At 41.8% G+C, this 15,587-nt stretch overlaps 1 protein-coding gene and 1 long non-coding RNA gene across 2 annotated transcripts in view; both read right to left on the bottom strand.

Annotated features, from left to right (window-relative positions):
• Nucleotides 1-15,587, bottom strand: part of ca10a (carbonic anhydrase Xa) — a 329,872-nt gene that overhangs the window by 131,377 nt on the left and 182,908 nt on the right. The window lies entirely within an intron of this gene.
• On the bottom strand, nucleotides 1,873-2,222 carry LOC121631999. Its single transcript, XR_006008845.1, has 2 exons — nucleotides 2,167-2,222; nucleotides 1,873-1,957 (listed from the first exon to the last, which is right to left on the bottom strand). It is a non-coding gene; the product is annotated as an uncharacterized LOC121631999 (long non-coding RNA).

Below are 15,587 nucleotides of genomic sequence, written 5' to 3'. Positions count from 1 at the left end.
GCTGAAAGTTAAAACTGGATACTCATGATCGTCTCGTCAACTGGTCTCCCTACTTTCCAGACGTTTACAGACAGTTGTTAAAAGAAAAGGGGATGCTACACCATGCTGAGCATCACCCTGGAACTATTTTTTACACCCTGGAACTATTTTTTACACCGTGCCGAACATCACCCTGGAACTACTTTTTACACCATGCTGAACATCACCCTGGAACTGCTTTTTATACCGTGTTAAACATCACCCTGGAACTACTTTTTACACCGTGCCGAACATCACCCGGGAACTGCTTTTTACACCGTGTTAAACATCACCCTGGAACTACTTTTTACACCGTGCCGAACATCACCCGGGAACTGCTTTTTACACCGTGCTGAACATCACCCTGGAACTACTTTTTACACCATGTTGAACATCACCCTGGAACTACTTTTCACACTGTGCCGAACATCACCCTGGAACTACTTTTTACACCATGGTGAACATCACCCTGGAACTACTTTTTACACTGTGCTGAACATCACCCTGAAACTTCTTTTTACACCGTGCCGAACATCACCCTGGAACTACTTTTTACACTGTGCTGAGCATCACCCTGGAACTACTTTTTACACCGTGCCGAACATCACCCTGGAACTACTTTTTACACCATGCTGAACATAACCCTGGAACTGCTTTTTACACCGTGTTGAACATCAACCTGGAACTACTTTTTACACCGTGCCGAACATCACCCTGGAACTACTTTTTACACCGTGCTGAACATCACCCTGGAACTACTTTTTACACCGTGTTGTACATCACCCTGGAACTACTTTTCACACTGTGCAGAAGATCACCCTGGAACTACTTTTTACACCATGTTGAACATCACCCTGGAACTGCTTTTTACACCGTGTTAAACATCACCCTGGAACTACTTTTTACACCGTGCCGAACATCACCCGGGAACTGCTTTTTACACCGTGTTAAACATCACCCTGGAACTACTTTTTACACCGTGCCGAACATCACCCTGGAACTACTTTTTCCAATGTGCCGAACATCACCCTGGAACTACTTTTTACACTGTGCTGAACATCACCCTGAAACTACTTTTCACACTGTGCCGAACATCACCCTGGAACTACTTTTTCCAATGTGCCGAACATCGCGCTGGAACTATTTTTTCCAGTGTGCCGAACATCGCCCTGGAACTACTTTTTACACCGTGCCGAACATGACCTTGTAACTACTTTTTACACCATGTTGAACATCACCCTCGAACTACCTTTTACACTGTGCTGAACATCACCCTGAAACTACTTTTCACACCGTGCCGAACATCACCCTGGATCTACTTTTTCCAATGTGCCGAACATCGCCCTGGAACTATTTTTTCCAATGTGCCGAACATCACCTTGTAACTACTTTTTACACCATCTTGAACATCACCCTCGAACTACTTTTTACACCGTGCTGAATATCGCCCTCGAACTACTTTTTACATCATGCCGAACATCACCTTTGAACTACTTTTTATATCGTGCCGAACATTACCCTGGAACTACTTTCTTACACCGTGCCGAACATCACCCTCGTACTACTTTTTACACCGTGCTGAATATTGCCCTGAAACTACTTTTTACACCATGTTGAACATCACCCTGGAACTACTTTTCACACTGTGCCGAACATCACCCGGGAACTACTTTTTACACCATGTTGAACATCACCCTGGAACTACTTTTTACACTGTGCTGAACATCACCCTGAAACTACTTTTCACACCATGCCAAACATCACCCTGGAACTACTTTTTCCAATGTGCCGAACATCGCCCTGGAACTATTTTTTCCAATGTGCCGAACATCGCCCTGGAACTACTTTTTACACCATGTTGAAAATCACCCTCGAACTACTTTTTACACCGTGCTGAATATCGCCCTCGAACTACTTTTGACATCATGCCGAACATCACCTTTGAACTACTTTTTACAGCGTGCCGAACATCACCCCGGATCTTCTTTTTACACCGTGCCGAACATCACCCTCGAACTACTTTTTACACCGTGCTGAATATTGCCCTGAAACTACTTTTTACACCATGCCAACATCACCCTGGAACTACGCTTTACACTGTGCTGAATATCACCCTGGAACTACTTTTTACATCGTGTCGAACATCACCCTGGAACTACTTTCTACACCATGCTGAGCATCACCCTGGAACTACTTTTTACACCCTGGAACTACTTTTTACACCGTGCCGAACATCACCCCGGATCTTCTTTTTACACCGTGCCGAACATCACCCTCGAACTACTTTTTAGACCGTGGTGAATATTGCCCTGAAACTACTTTTTACACCATGCCAACATCACCCTGGAACTACTCTTTACACTGTGCTGAATATCACCCTGGAACTACTTTTTACATCATGTCGAACATCACCCTGGAACTACTTTTTACACCATGCTGAGCATCACCCTGGAACTACTTTTTACACCCTGGAACTACTTTTTACACCGTGCTGAACATCACCCTGGAACTACTTTTTACACCGTGTTGAACATCACCCTGGAACTACTTTTTACACCATGTTGAACATCACCCTGGAACTACTTTTCACACTGTGCCGAACATCACCCTGGAACTACTTTTTACACCATGTTGAACATCACCCTGGAACTACTTTTCACACCGTGCCAAACATCACCCTGGAACTACTTTTTCCAATGTGCCGAACATTACCCTGGAACTATTTTTACAATGTGCCGAACATCGCCCTGGAACTACTTTTTACACCGTGCCGAACATTACCTTGTAACTACTTTTTACACCATGTTGAACAACACCCTCGAACTACTTTTTACACCATGCTGAATATCACCCTGAAACTACTTTTTACATCATGCCGAACATCACCTTTGAACTACTTTTTATACCGTGGCGAACATTACCCTGGAACTACTTTTTACACCGTGCCGAACATCACCCTGGATCTTCTTTTTACACCGTGCCGAACATCACCCTCCAACTACTTTTTATACCGTGCTGAATATCGCCCTGAAACTACTTTTTACACCATGCCAACATCACCCTGGAACGATGTTTTACACTGTGCTGAATATCACCCTGGAACTACTTTTTCCATCGTGTCGAACATCACCCTGGAACTACTTTTTACACCATGCCGAACATTACCCTGGAACTACTTTTTACACCGTGCTGAAAATCGCCCTGGAACTACTTTTTACACCTTGCCGAACATCACCTTTGAACTACTTTTTATACCGTGCCGAACATTACGCTGGAACTACCTTTTACACCTTGCTGAATATTGCCCTGAAACTACTTTTTACACCATGTTGAACATCACCCTGGAACTACTTTTTACACTGTGCTGAACATCACCCTGGAACTACTTTTTACACTGTGCCGGACATTGCCCTGGAACTACTTTTTCTACTGTGCCGAACATCACCTTGGAACTACTTTTCATACCGTGTTGAATATAGCCCTGACACTACTTTTTACACCGTGCCGAACATCACCCTGGAACTACGTTTTACACTGTGCCAAATATCGCCCTCAAACTACTTTTTACACCATGCTGAATATCGCCCTGGAACTACTTTTTACACTGTGCTGAACATCACCCTGGAACTACATTTTACACTGTGCTGAACATCACCCTGGAACTACCTTTTACACCGTGACGAACATCACCCTTGAACTACTTTTTACACCATGCTGAATATCGCCCTGGAACTACTTTTTACACCGTGCCGAACATCACCCTGGAACTACTTTTTACACCGTGCCGAACATCACCCTGGAACTACTTTTCACACCTTGCCGAACATCACCTTTGAACTACTTTTTATACCGTGCCGAACATTACCCTGGAACCACCTTTTACACCTTGCTGAATATCGCCCTGAAACTACTTTTTACACCGTGCCGAACATCACCCTCGAACTACTTTTTACACTGTGCTGAACATCACCCTGGAACTACTTTTTACACTGTGCCGAACATTGCCCTGGAACTACTCTTTCTACTGTGCCGAACATCACCTTGGAACTGCTTTTTATACCGTGCTGAATATCGCCCTGAAACTACTTTTTACACCGTGCCGAACATCACCCTGGAACTACGTTTTACACTGTGCTGAACATCGCCCTGAAACTACTTTTCACACCGTGCCGAACATCACCCTGGAACTACTTTTTACACTGTGCTGAACATCACCCTGGAACTACTTTTTACACTGTGCTGAACATCACCCTGGAACTACTTTTTACACCGTGCTCAATATCGCCCTGAAACTACTTTTTACACCATGCCGAACATCACCCTGGAACTACTTTTTACACCATGCCGAACATCACCCTGGAACTACTTTTTACACCATGCCGAACATTGCCCTGGAACTACTTTTAAGTATTACCATCAGATTCACTGTCAGCTCATATTTTCCATGAAATGGTAAAATGTCTCAGCTTCAACATCTAATATTTTGTTTTTTTTTTTCTACTGGAAATAAAATTTGGATTGGTGAGATTAAAAAATCATAGCATTTTCTTTTTTTCATTATTTATGTTTTACACATCCCAACTTTTTAGTTGGGGTTGCAAACTGTAGTGAAGCAACACTGTAGAAGACACAACCATGAAACTTGGGCCCGAGACAATCTTGGAGTTGCCAATTCAACTATTTCTTTTTCAATAATTTACTGAATATGTTTGGTATGACTTGCTGTTTCTTGATGTTTCGGCACTGCAGCTTATCTGGTTGGATTTAGGAAAAGATTGTGCTTGAGTTTGAACACTTTTCTTCATAAACTTGTAATCTAAGATGTCAGACAATTACTGTAGAATAAACTGTTTACTATCATTGTCCACAAAACAATTGATACTATCTGTTAACAGCAGTCCTGATCAAAATGCTGGATGTTGCAGAACTAAACGGACAGTCTGCAGTTTTTGGACTTTCTTTAAAGTACAGGGATTTTTCCTATCAAAGGTTTTGAACATTACCCGGAATGTTATAAATGTTCATAGTCAGTTGTTTGATATTTGGTCCTTTACCCTGTATGTTTACAACTTTTTAAGTCTCATCTAATTTCTCTTTATGTCAGTTCATGGCAGCCTTAACTGTCACACAGCAGGAAGCTCCTGGATTTAATGATGGTTACCATGTTAGCAAAGCTAGTCATGGTTTTCATTTTTCATTATATAAAAAGAATTTATAGTATAGAAATCACATGCAAAGATGAAATTACATGAAAAGAAAATTACCCCATTGTTTGCCTGATAGCGGCTAGGATAGGCTGCATCCCCCTACAACCCTGAATTTAACTACACAGGTATAGAAAATGGATGGATAGAAAAGAAAATTACATGCAAATGAAGTCATGTGCAAAGAAGCACATGATTGGATCCCCTCCTTCACCCTAGTTATCACAGTACCACCCACACCCCCAAGCTGGCTGTGATTCTAAACAGGTTGGATAGAGGGCTTGCTGTGACTGGCTATTGCTAAGCTCTAGTGGATGTTGGTCATTTGAGATGTAAAAGGATCTGGTGAGACCAGAAGCCTGGCATCCATAAAGACCTTTTCCTCCATGACCCCAGGAAAGTAGATTAATTGACTGATTTTAGGAGTTTTTTCATCTAAACATAAACTTGAAACTGTTAAGAGCTGAAAATTATTTTGATCCAAATAGAAACTATTGATCAAAGATTAATGCAATAATAATTTGTAAGTGTTCTCAAGAAAGAACATGTGGAATAATTTACATTGGTTTTGTTCTAACAATCAAAATGGCCTATTTTGATTTTGGTATATTGAAAGGTATACATATATATAACCACACACACACACACACACACACACACACAGATATATATATATATATATATATATACATCAGGAACCATCAGTACCCCAAGAAGCTCATGTCTTTCCTTCTTAACTTTCTCTCTTCATATGCAGCAGGTTATATAAACATGATACCGGTTACTAGGGTTGGTTTATTCTGAATTTTTCCTGCCTACACAAATGTAATTCAAACCCATTAGGACATGAGGGTTTAGCTCCTCTGTGCTGTTTGTCTGCAGCTGCTGTGCTCTGAATAACAATCTGAACACTGTTTCATAAGAGCGAATGACATTTCCATTTTCACCGTGGTGTTAAGTGTTACCTTAGCCTGGGCCTGTCCCACCCCGACTCATCACTGTAGCTGGACGGTTGACACGAACACACACACCCTGCCTAGCGTCATCTGTCATATCAAACTACTCGTTATCTCAGAGAAACCACAAACAAATGGAATGTTTGCGGTAAACAGAGACTCACCAAAGTTCACTATTTTACAACAGTCTTTAGATTGTTTCTAAAATAATAAAGACAAAGGTCATGTGACCTCACAAAATGTGCCGAACACAACAGCAGGGAGATGACGATGCAGTTTCTTCATCACTGCTGTTTTTGTATGAGCGTGTGTTGGATTTTAGGTAGTAGTCTGAACACATGAAAGAGAAGATATTTGGGAAAAAGGAAAAAAAAAAACATTTTCAGGGAACATCATTATCACCGTCACTGAGCAGGAAGTTGGAAGAGAGAAGGAAGATCAAAGGCGAGTGTGGTGAAGGCCTCTGGCGGTGGAGACTCACTCCGATGAGGAGGTGAAGGACAAAGTGTCTCAGAGCTCCCTCCTCCTCCTCCCACCTTCTCCTTTCTCAACCTTTTGCTTACTCTCAAGCCAGCCTGGGCTTTGCTCACCTTGTGCTTTGAAGCAGACTGCAAACTTCATGTCCTAATTTCACGTGTCACAGTTGCTTGCTTTTACTACAGACACTCTTTGCTTTCAGCTCTCCCGCTGGCTCTCATCACTGCTGTCTGTCGCCAAGGAAACAAACAGGTAACGCACATTTATGACGTCAACATGTGGATTTTCAGTCATTTCTTGTAACATAGTCATAGAATCCAACTTCCAGAAAGTTGAGTTACTTTGTGAAAAGGATATAAAACAGATTCAAATCATGTCCAAACATCAAATCATTTTTCATTCCCACTTGAAAATTTCATGGAAAATATGAGCTCATTCTGAATTCTCTGGATCTGTAGATGTTTTACACTGTAGATGGTGGATGAGGAGCATTTTTCTGAAATTGTTCCACAGTTTTAGATCCAGTTTGTCTCAGATTGGTGAAGCTCTGTCCATCTTTCCATCTGAGAGACTCTGCCTCTCTGAAATGCTCCTTTTATACCCAGTCATGTTACTGACCTGTTGCCAGGTAACCTGGTTAGTTGTCCAATGCTCCAGGTGTTTCTGGTTTGTACCAGGTACTTTTCCAGCCTTTTGTTGCTCCTGTTCCAACTTTTTCCATCAGATTCACTATCAGCTCATATTTTAGCTGATGGTGGCAGAACTTACCCTCTAAGCCACCACACACACAAATACACAGAATAATTTACAAAACTGTATTTTTATCCATTCCCAAAACAGTAAAAATGATTGTTTCATAAAAACTCTTCTGGCTACATTGAGCTTGTACACTCGTAGCGAGGACAAGATGTGACAGGACGTTACAAGAAGATCTTTTGAAAAGGTTTGTTTGGCCAGTCCGGGGGCAACAGCATGAACTTTGAATTTCCAAAACAAATTCCTTCTCTTGTAAGTCTTGCTATGAAATCGTTCTATGATCCATGATACTGGAAATGTAGAGGTCTCTAAACCATGATTGCTTTGACAAGAACTCATCGACATCAGCAAAACAAGACTTAATTTCCTCCTGAAGGATGAAACTCAAACCGGTGCAAAGTAAATGCATATACAGACACAGTGGATCAGGAATACAGAACTGGTTCCTTTCTGTTTGGTACGCCTTTGCCTCTCACTGCAGTTACTGAGGGTGCATTGATATATATATATAGAAGAAAGCAGATATTTATGTCAGTAAAGGGGAACCAAAAGTGTAAAAATAATTAAATAACACATAACACAGGACTGTTGTCCAATTTTAAACAAAAAAACTAAAATGAAATCAGAAATTAAACACAAAAATATTGTATGTATGAAACCTCTCCGTGGTAAGACTGTGATGAGAAATCATCATTCATGTCAAGGAAGGAAGAAGACATTAAAGACAAAAACTTACCAGACTAATGCAGCGCCTACAATGTGGATGAAGAGTGGCAGAATCACTGGAGGGACCCCGAGCAGAAAGAAATGCTACAACCACGGTTGGTGAAAATGGAGCCACATGACTCAGAATGAAAATCCTTGTAGCATTATCTTTTCCACATATAAACCTCAACACTATTAACCGGAAGCGAGTGGAGGGCATCAATGAGAGGAAGACGGATGTTGAGCGTGCCTCAACATTGCTAGAAGTTAAACTACATATTAACCTTTTCATGAGGGTGTTTTCAGCATAAAGCATCTCCCTCACTCCACTCCCCTGTATCTGATTCCTCCCTCAGCCAGCTGGATGAACTCAGCTCTCTAATCACATCAGTCCTCTGACGTTTTTATTTGGAGAATTAAAAACCTTCTGGAAACTGGGAACCTCTGAGCTGCTCTTAGATCTGATCACAAGAAGGAAAGGCCCAGAAGAGGGTCATCTGAAAGTGTCTAAAGACAAACGTGCTTTCAGACGTGCTTTGCAGAGAGAAACATGGCGGTACAAGTAAAGATAACTGCACAGCTGCAGAAAGCCTGAAAGGAGCCGTGGTGTTGTACTGCCTGTATGTTGCACAGAGAAAAAACAGCTTCCTGAGAGCTGTGTGAAATGGCCATAAATAACACATTATGGTGCTTATCCATTACACGCCGCGGTGTGGTACGGTTTCCATACCATTCCCATGTAATCGATACTATCCAATTCTTTTTAGGTGCTACTTCAGCTTCAGGTTCTAAGTGTGCCGAGTCAATATTATACTGTACGTGGACATTGAAACACTGCAGATCATTGATTGGTCAGAGAGTCATCAACTGTGGGCATAAAGTCTCTGCAGCTGGAAACACAGCATCACTTCCTGCTTCCATGAAGTCGTTTGAAAATCAGGTGGAAAATTCACGTTCACGATATTTGTGTGCACGGGCTGCAGACTGTGAGTAAAACTAATGAAAGCAAGAGCATGTTCACTAAAATGGCTTGTGCACATAAATATGCTTTTTGAGTTGTAGACATTATTTAACTGTGCAGTTATGAAAACCATTTATGTTCTTAAAATCAGCATTTTTTCGTGTTTTTTAAATCTTCCTAAATCTTCTTCTTTTAAATTTTCCAGGTTAAAAATGGCTCAAAACACCACCTACTGGTTCAATCCAGTTTAGTTTGTCAAGCTCAAACCTGACAGAAACGATCGCTTGGGACTCTCTTATGGCACAAAAAAGATAAAACAAAACTAAACTAAATAATCCCAACCAACCCCTTCTTTGCAGGCTGAGAAACCACACCCACCTATTCGCATGCTGGCATCGTCTGATCAGACATTTTTAGCTAACTTTAGACTTTTACTGAATGTCTACATCTTTCTCAACATCTTACAACAACAGTTTGGGATTTGAGCTTCCAGGGCTGTGTAAGGAACATGACCGGATTCATTCCCAGCTGATCCTCATATGGCTCAGCACTGGCTGCAGATGGCAGATCTCACGGCTGGTACACGGCAAACATTTCACGTTTTACTGGGGAGTTTTTCAACATTGTGCTGAGAAGGTTTTTGTTAGCTGGCCGTCTTTGCTTCTAAACCCTCTGAACCTTTTGACTCATCTTACATCCATAAGTCTGCAGTGTGATATACCCTGTCTTTTCTCCAATGCTAATGCTAATATTAAAGAGCACTACTTTACTTTTCACATCCCCACCCCTCACTGTGTTTTGAATTGTTCAAAATTTTTTTCAGTGAGTATAGTTATACTTTAAACACAAGTTTGGATAGACAGAGTCAGTACAATAACCTCTCCGTTCTCCTCACATGTAGCTCGCTTTGGATAAAAGCATCTGCAGAATCAATGTAGCGTAATAAACACACATGCAGCCAAGTTCTCCCACAGTGACAGTTTACAGTTACTGAAAACGAAGGGAAAGATGTGTTGAGTCATACCGTACCATGTAATGGAAGAGTGCCAGTACAAGAATCCTTTAGAATCTGGATTTCCAGCAGCTATAAACTCACTAAGCAAGAACTTCACCACAGTTTTAAGTATTGTGCAAAACCACAATGTAATACAAGTCATAGTTGGATTTTTATGCATTCCTATCATACTTCTGGTTTTTTTCCAAGACGTTATTAAAAATATATGAAATTCTGCTTTCAAAAATGCTGAATGAGTCTGAGTTGTTCCTGTGTACACAAGGCAATATTGATTGAGGTTCCCAGTGAAATCCGTTAACACGTGGCTTCTTGGCAGGGCCCAAACACTTGATTGATGAGAACACAGCAGGGGATTTAATGCCTCCTCTACTGCATCCTGACGCCAAAACTACTCCGCCTGTCAGCACCCACGGAAATATGACCGTAAATTGAAACCACAGGATAAAGAAAAAATTAAATACATATATATGGAAGCCTTGAACGATACCCCAAATTCATTCTTGGGTGGAGAGGGATACAATTTGCAGGGTGCTTGCGTTGCAGAAAGAAATAGGTCTTGGTAGGAGGTGAAAAATGAAAATGAATGGCACGATTTAAAGTCTGAAGGTTTGTGTGTGGAACCGATTCTTCAGCCTCTGGCCCCACCGGTGTGCTGTGATGTGGCTGATACCTAACCAGACGAGTTAGTTTATCACAGCAGTGTGAATTAAAACTCAGACCGGCGCCCTCTGTAGTGTTTACCCACTCAGAGGGGGCTGCAATTCTAAACCTGCAAAATGCAAATGGCAGACTGACAGAGAGGCTGGTTTTGGTTCGGTGCATTGTCCTGACATAGTGAGCTGACAGACAGATGTGATACTTGTAAATCTTTAGAATAGGTGTGCTTGATCTGTGAAGGAGAATCAGCTTGTATTGTTTAATCCTTATTGGATTTTTCTAACTTTCCTTGCCATTTCATGTATAATCCCAGCGATCAGGCAGCATGAGCACTGAGGGCAAAGACAACGCAGCAAGTGAAAGATGCAAGACAGGAAAGATCGGATTAGAGGATTGAAATCATTGACATATGGAGCAGAGGAATGAGGAAAGCAGAGGAAGAGGAGGATAGGATTGGATAAGGCAAGTAACACATAGGTGAGGGGTAAACAGGCTTGGCACACACTGGAATTAAGAAGTGCCCTCCAGTGGCTGGGACTGTGGAGAGAATAAATGCCAGTGATACAAACAACCCAAAACGGTATTAATCTCCCCGATAGCCTTCATGCCGCTGTGCATTAGAGGAAATAGCGCGCTAAGCCTCAGACTCGTTCAATCTTCCTCTGCGCACTCCCCGAGTGCTGCCTGCAAAACAGCCAAGACCCAGCGCAATAAGGAATGATGGAGGAGCCGAGAGTACAAGCAGCCCCATCCACTGCTGCGTTTTACATTTTAATCACATCACACAATAAGACAGGTGGAAATCAAGTGCGGGCAGGTGGAGGGGAAGCAATTAACTGTGACAGTGGAAAGAGAGGGAGGGAGAAGACAGAAGAGAGTGGAGAGGAAAGTGAGAAAGCTGGCCATTTCAGTTCTCATCAACTTATACAAAAAGAGCTGCAGATAGAGAGGCTTCAGTCCTCTGGGCGGTGATTTAAGGCTGGGTGTACACACAGTATTTTCTGCTGTTGAAATTATATAAAAGTGCTGAAAGCCTTCAGAAAGAGAGAGCTATGCCTCCCCCTTTAGGGATAGCGATAGGGATCGCTATAGCCAAGGTGCTTGAGGTACAAGCTGAAATCTAAGTGGAGTCAAATGGAAATCTTAGATTTTACCCACTTTCTCCGAGCTCCACTCATTACTCTTGTAATCTCCAGTGAGTGTGGTTTCTGCTGGGCTTCTAATGCTCACTGCACTCAAGGTTTTACCCCTAAGTGTGACGAATGAAGAGCAGAACTGCGCTGCAAACATGGCCTTGCAAACTGATGCTATAGGAGCACTTATGATAGAATGACAGCAAACCTGAGGAGAGGAATGAGCTGGACTTGTACGTCTGCCGGTAATCTTAAAGTAATCAGTGTGTAGTTTCCAGAGACAATCATGAATTCTTGCTATTACGAAAGTTAGATTTTAAACAACGGGCCGACTGATGTAACGTGATAGAATTTGACATTATCCTTTATTATTATTAACTGGAGCCTTCATTAGTAGCTTCATTAACTTAGACTGTTTTTTTGTTTTTCTTTTGTTTTGTTTTTCGCTGTTTGACAAGATGGCTGTCATAATAACTTGTCAATCTGATACTTTTAGGAACAATAAAGAAACCGGACTGTTCAGAAGCTATAAGAAAAACCAGAACAATAGCAAATGTTTGGAGAGCAAAGCCGAATCTGGAGGCAGGCAGAGCGGCACGCTCATCAATCAAACCACAACTTGATGAAGACTTCAGCTCAGCGAGTGTTTCATAAAGCTCCAGAAATGCCTCAGTATTCACACCACTTTTCTCTGTCTAATGCTGGAACTGACTACTTTTGATCAGTCTTGTCGTGCTTTCAGACAGATTTCAATTCATGTGATCAATAAATCACAAATCCGTCTCTGATGGAAGCAGCTGAGACCAAAGCCGTCTTCTCCAGCACAAACATGGAGCTTCCTTCTAAGGGCTTTTTGTTGTAGGAGCGTTAGCATTTCCTGATTCTAAGATGCAGTTCCATGTGGGCTTAGATAATTCTGCATTCATGCAGTGAGGACATAAACAGTTATATACATGTACACATTTACAGTTAAAGACAGAAGCTAGAGGTTAGAGTCAAAATAGATTGAAGAGTGTGGTTAAACTCCAGTTAAACCAGCTCTTTAAGACCTTTGAACCATATGTTACAAAAATGACCATACCGCCACTCTATAGTCAAACCAAATGTCAGGACTGATACACCTTTGTTCTGGATCAGTGTAATTTGTAAAACAGTGGAGATGGATTGGGGATCACACACCTCTGAGCCACCACAGGAGGAAGTAAGACAGGCAGAGCGGGCGCGCCTCATGTGAGCTTTCACATACGAAGCTGGGATTGTGGCATTAGAGTGTAATGTTGTGATAACATATGATCAGCAGTTGATGCCGCTTCATCATCTTCATGACACCAGCACAGGATTTTGCCACTTTGTTTGGTTCATTTGTGAATCGGCAAAGGCGGCTTAGGGAGGGGCTTATTGTTGTGCTGGTTGGCAGAACTGATGTGTGAAAGGGTCTGCAGACTTCTGTGATGACCGACTCATATGTAGCATACAGTTTGAGGTGGGTCAGTCAAACACTGGCAGTGAAAGGATGCACAAATGTTAGACTTTTGAAAGGAATGCATGAAAAGGGAATTTAGACGGAAACCTCTCTACAGCCCCGAAAAGAAATCTAATAAACTCATATTTAACCACCAATAAAATCAGATGTTGAAATTGAGATATTTTACCATTTCATGGAAAAATGAGCAACACGTGTAAAAAGTTGAAACAGGAGCAACAAAATGCTGGAAAAGTAGTTGGTACAGATCAGAAACAACTGGAGGAGCATTTGACAACTAATCAGGTTACCTGGCAACAGGTCAGTAACATGACTGGGTATAAAAGGAGCATTTCAGAGAGGCAGAGTCTCTCAGACGGAAAGATGAACAAAGGTTCACCAATCTGAGACAAACTGGCTCTAAAAATTATAGAACATTGTTTAGTAACATATAATTGTGAAGACTTTAAGAAGAAGACCATCTACAATGTAGAATATCATCACAAGATTTAAAGAATCAGGAAGAATCTCTGTGTGCCGGGGAAAATGTAAGATCAGCACTAGACATTCGTAATCTTCCCCAGCATCTTCTTACTTTCCAGATGTTAACAGAAAGTTATTAAAAGAAGATGGTAAACATCACCCAGGAGCAAGTTTTTGGAATTGGAGTTGGAACTACTTTCATCTATTAATGAAAATGTATCTGGTTTTGGTTGCATACCAACTATTTGTTTCCAGCCAAATCCAAATTAATTTGTTTTTCCATCAAAATATCTGCTGCTGTCTTTTGTTTTGGGGAAGAAAGAGAAGATGGATTGACATAAACTGAAGACAGACATAATTTTAACTCATTGTTTCTGACACCTGCTGCTTGCGTACGTTTAGTTAAGCATCCTGTACGGACAACTGCTTAAATAGCAAGAGTTAAGACTTAATCTCAGCTGGGGTGGTGTGTGTTGACCCCAGGGCTCTGAAATCTGATGATAAAACTTTGAGATTTCAGGGGAGAGTTATGGAAAACTGAAACCCGATAAAAACCCTGAACCTTTGTTACCTGGATGGTCAAGTTGGAGTGAAAATGGTCCATGAAAATTTTACACTCACATTTGAAACCTAAAGTTTTCAGCCAAGTCAACGAGTACTGGACAGTGCAGCTCTCTGCCATCTGTGAGCAGCTAGGTAATTAAAAAGTAAAGTGCAGGGAGTTGGTTTGGAGTTGCTCGTGGTGGCTTCAGGATCTGCCCTCTACTGATGAGCACATCAGGTCTGTCACTGCTGCCGCTGGCTGAGCTTGTTAGTACCGGGGTCAGCAGCTAGGGGTTAACGGGAGAATATGGAGAGGTCGGTGGAGTGGTGGAAGGTCAAAAACTGGTTTACACCCATAATGTCAGAGCAAAATTGGGACATTTAGTTCAGCAGAGATGTACTCCAACACATACATGGATCAGACAGCATGGGCTTCTATCCTGAACCTTCCTTCTCTTGGGATGAATCTAAACCACATTTTCTCTTATCTGTTGATAATCAGCACTAAGTGTGTTACATAATCCTCCTGTGTATGCAGCTGGCTGCGGAGGTGTCTCTGACCTTTTCTTGTAGCATCTCTCTGCCCACGTCTTTAACCCCCAACCTGTGGAGCCCCGCCCCCCCCGAACATCCTGGCAAGGGGTGATATTAAGAGACAGTCAAGCAGGGAGAACGAGTGAGATGGCAAGAAGGTGGGACGCCAATAAAGGTCACATTTGTCTGCCTCCCTGCTGAGTCTTCACCCCCCATAGTCTCTCTCATTAGTAGTGCACGGCACAGGGAAAAGAGAGGGGATGGAAAACAACTTGCCTTAAAGAATGTACTGAGCCTCTAACCAGACAAGCCGATGGAGGCTCTTCATGCTGTGACTCTGCCTAACTGAGTAGCATATGTTGTTTACATGCTAAATTAGCAAAATCTTATGAATTTTAAAAGCAGCCTGCCACATCAGTACTTGAAGGAAATGTGCCGAAACAGCAGGGTAAGCTGCAGCTTCAGAACCTGAAGTAAGACTATCAGTTTAGATATTATTTCTCTTTATAGTGATACTAGATGATGCATGTCTGAATTTATAGGATGACTGGAACTGGTGGACGTTTTACTCATCTGTTTTATTGATATAGTCTGTAAAACTGATTATGATTCTTTCAGTGTTTGGAGTTTGGTCAGTGAATGAAGACATGAGGTGTCACATTGTTCCTAATAAAAGCTAAAAT

Source organism: Melanotaenia boesemani, chromosome 21, assembly GCF_017639745.1.
Source record: "Melanotaenia boesemani isolate fMelBoe1 chromosome 21, fMelBoe1.pri, whole genome shotgun sequence".
Classification (NCBI taxonomy): Eukaryota; Metazoa; Chordata; class Actinopteri; order Atheriniformes; family Melanotaeniidae; genus Melanotaenia; species Melanotaenia boesemani.
The sequence above is the reverse complement of the archived record's forward strand: the minus strand, read 5'-3'. Positions and strand labels throughout refer to the sequence as shown.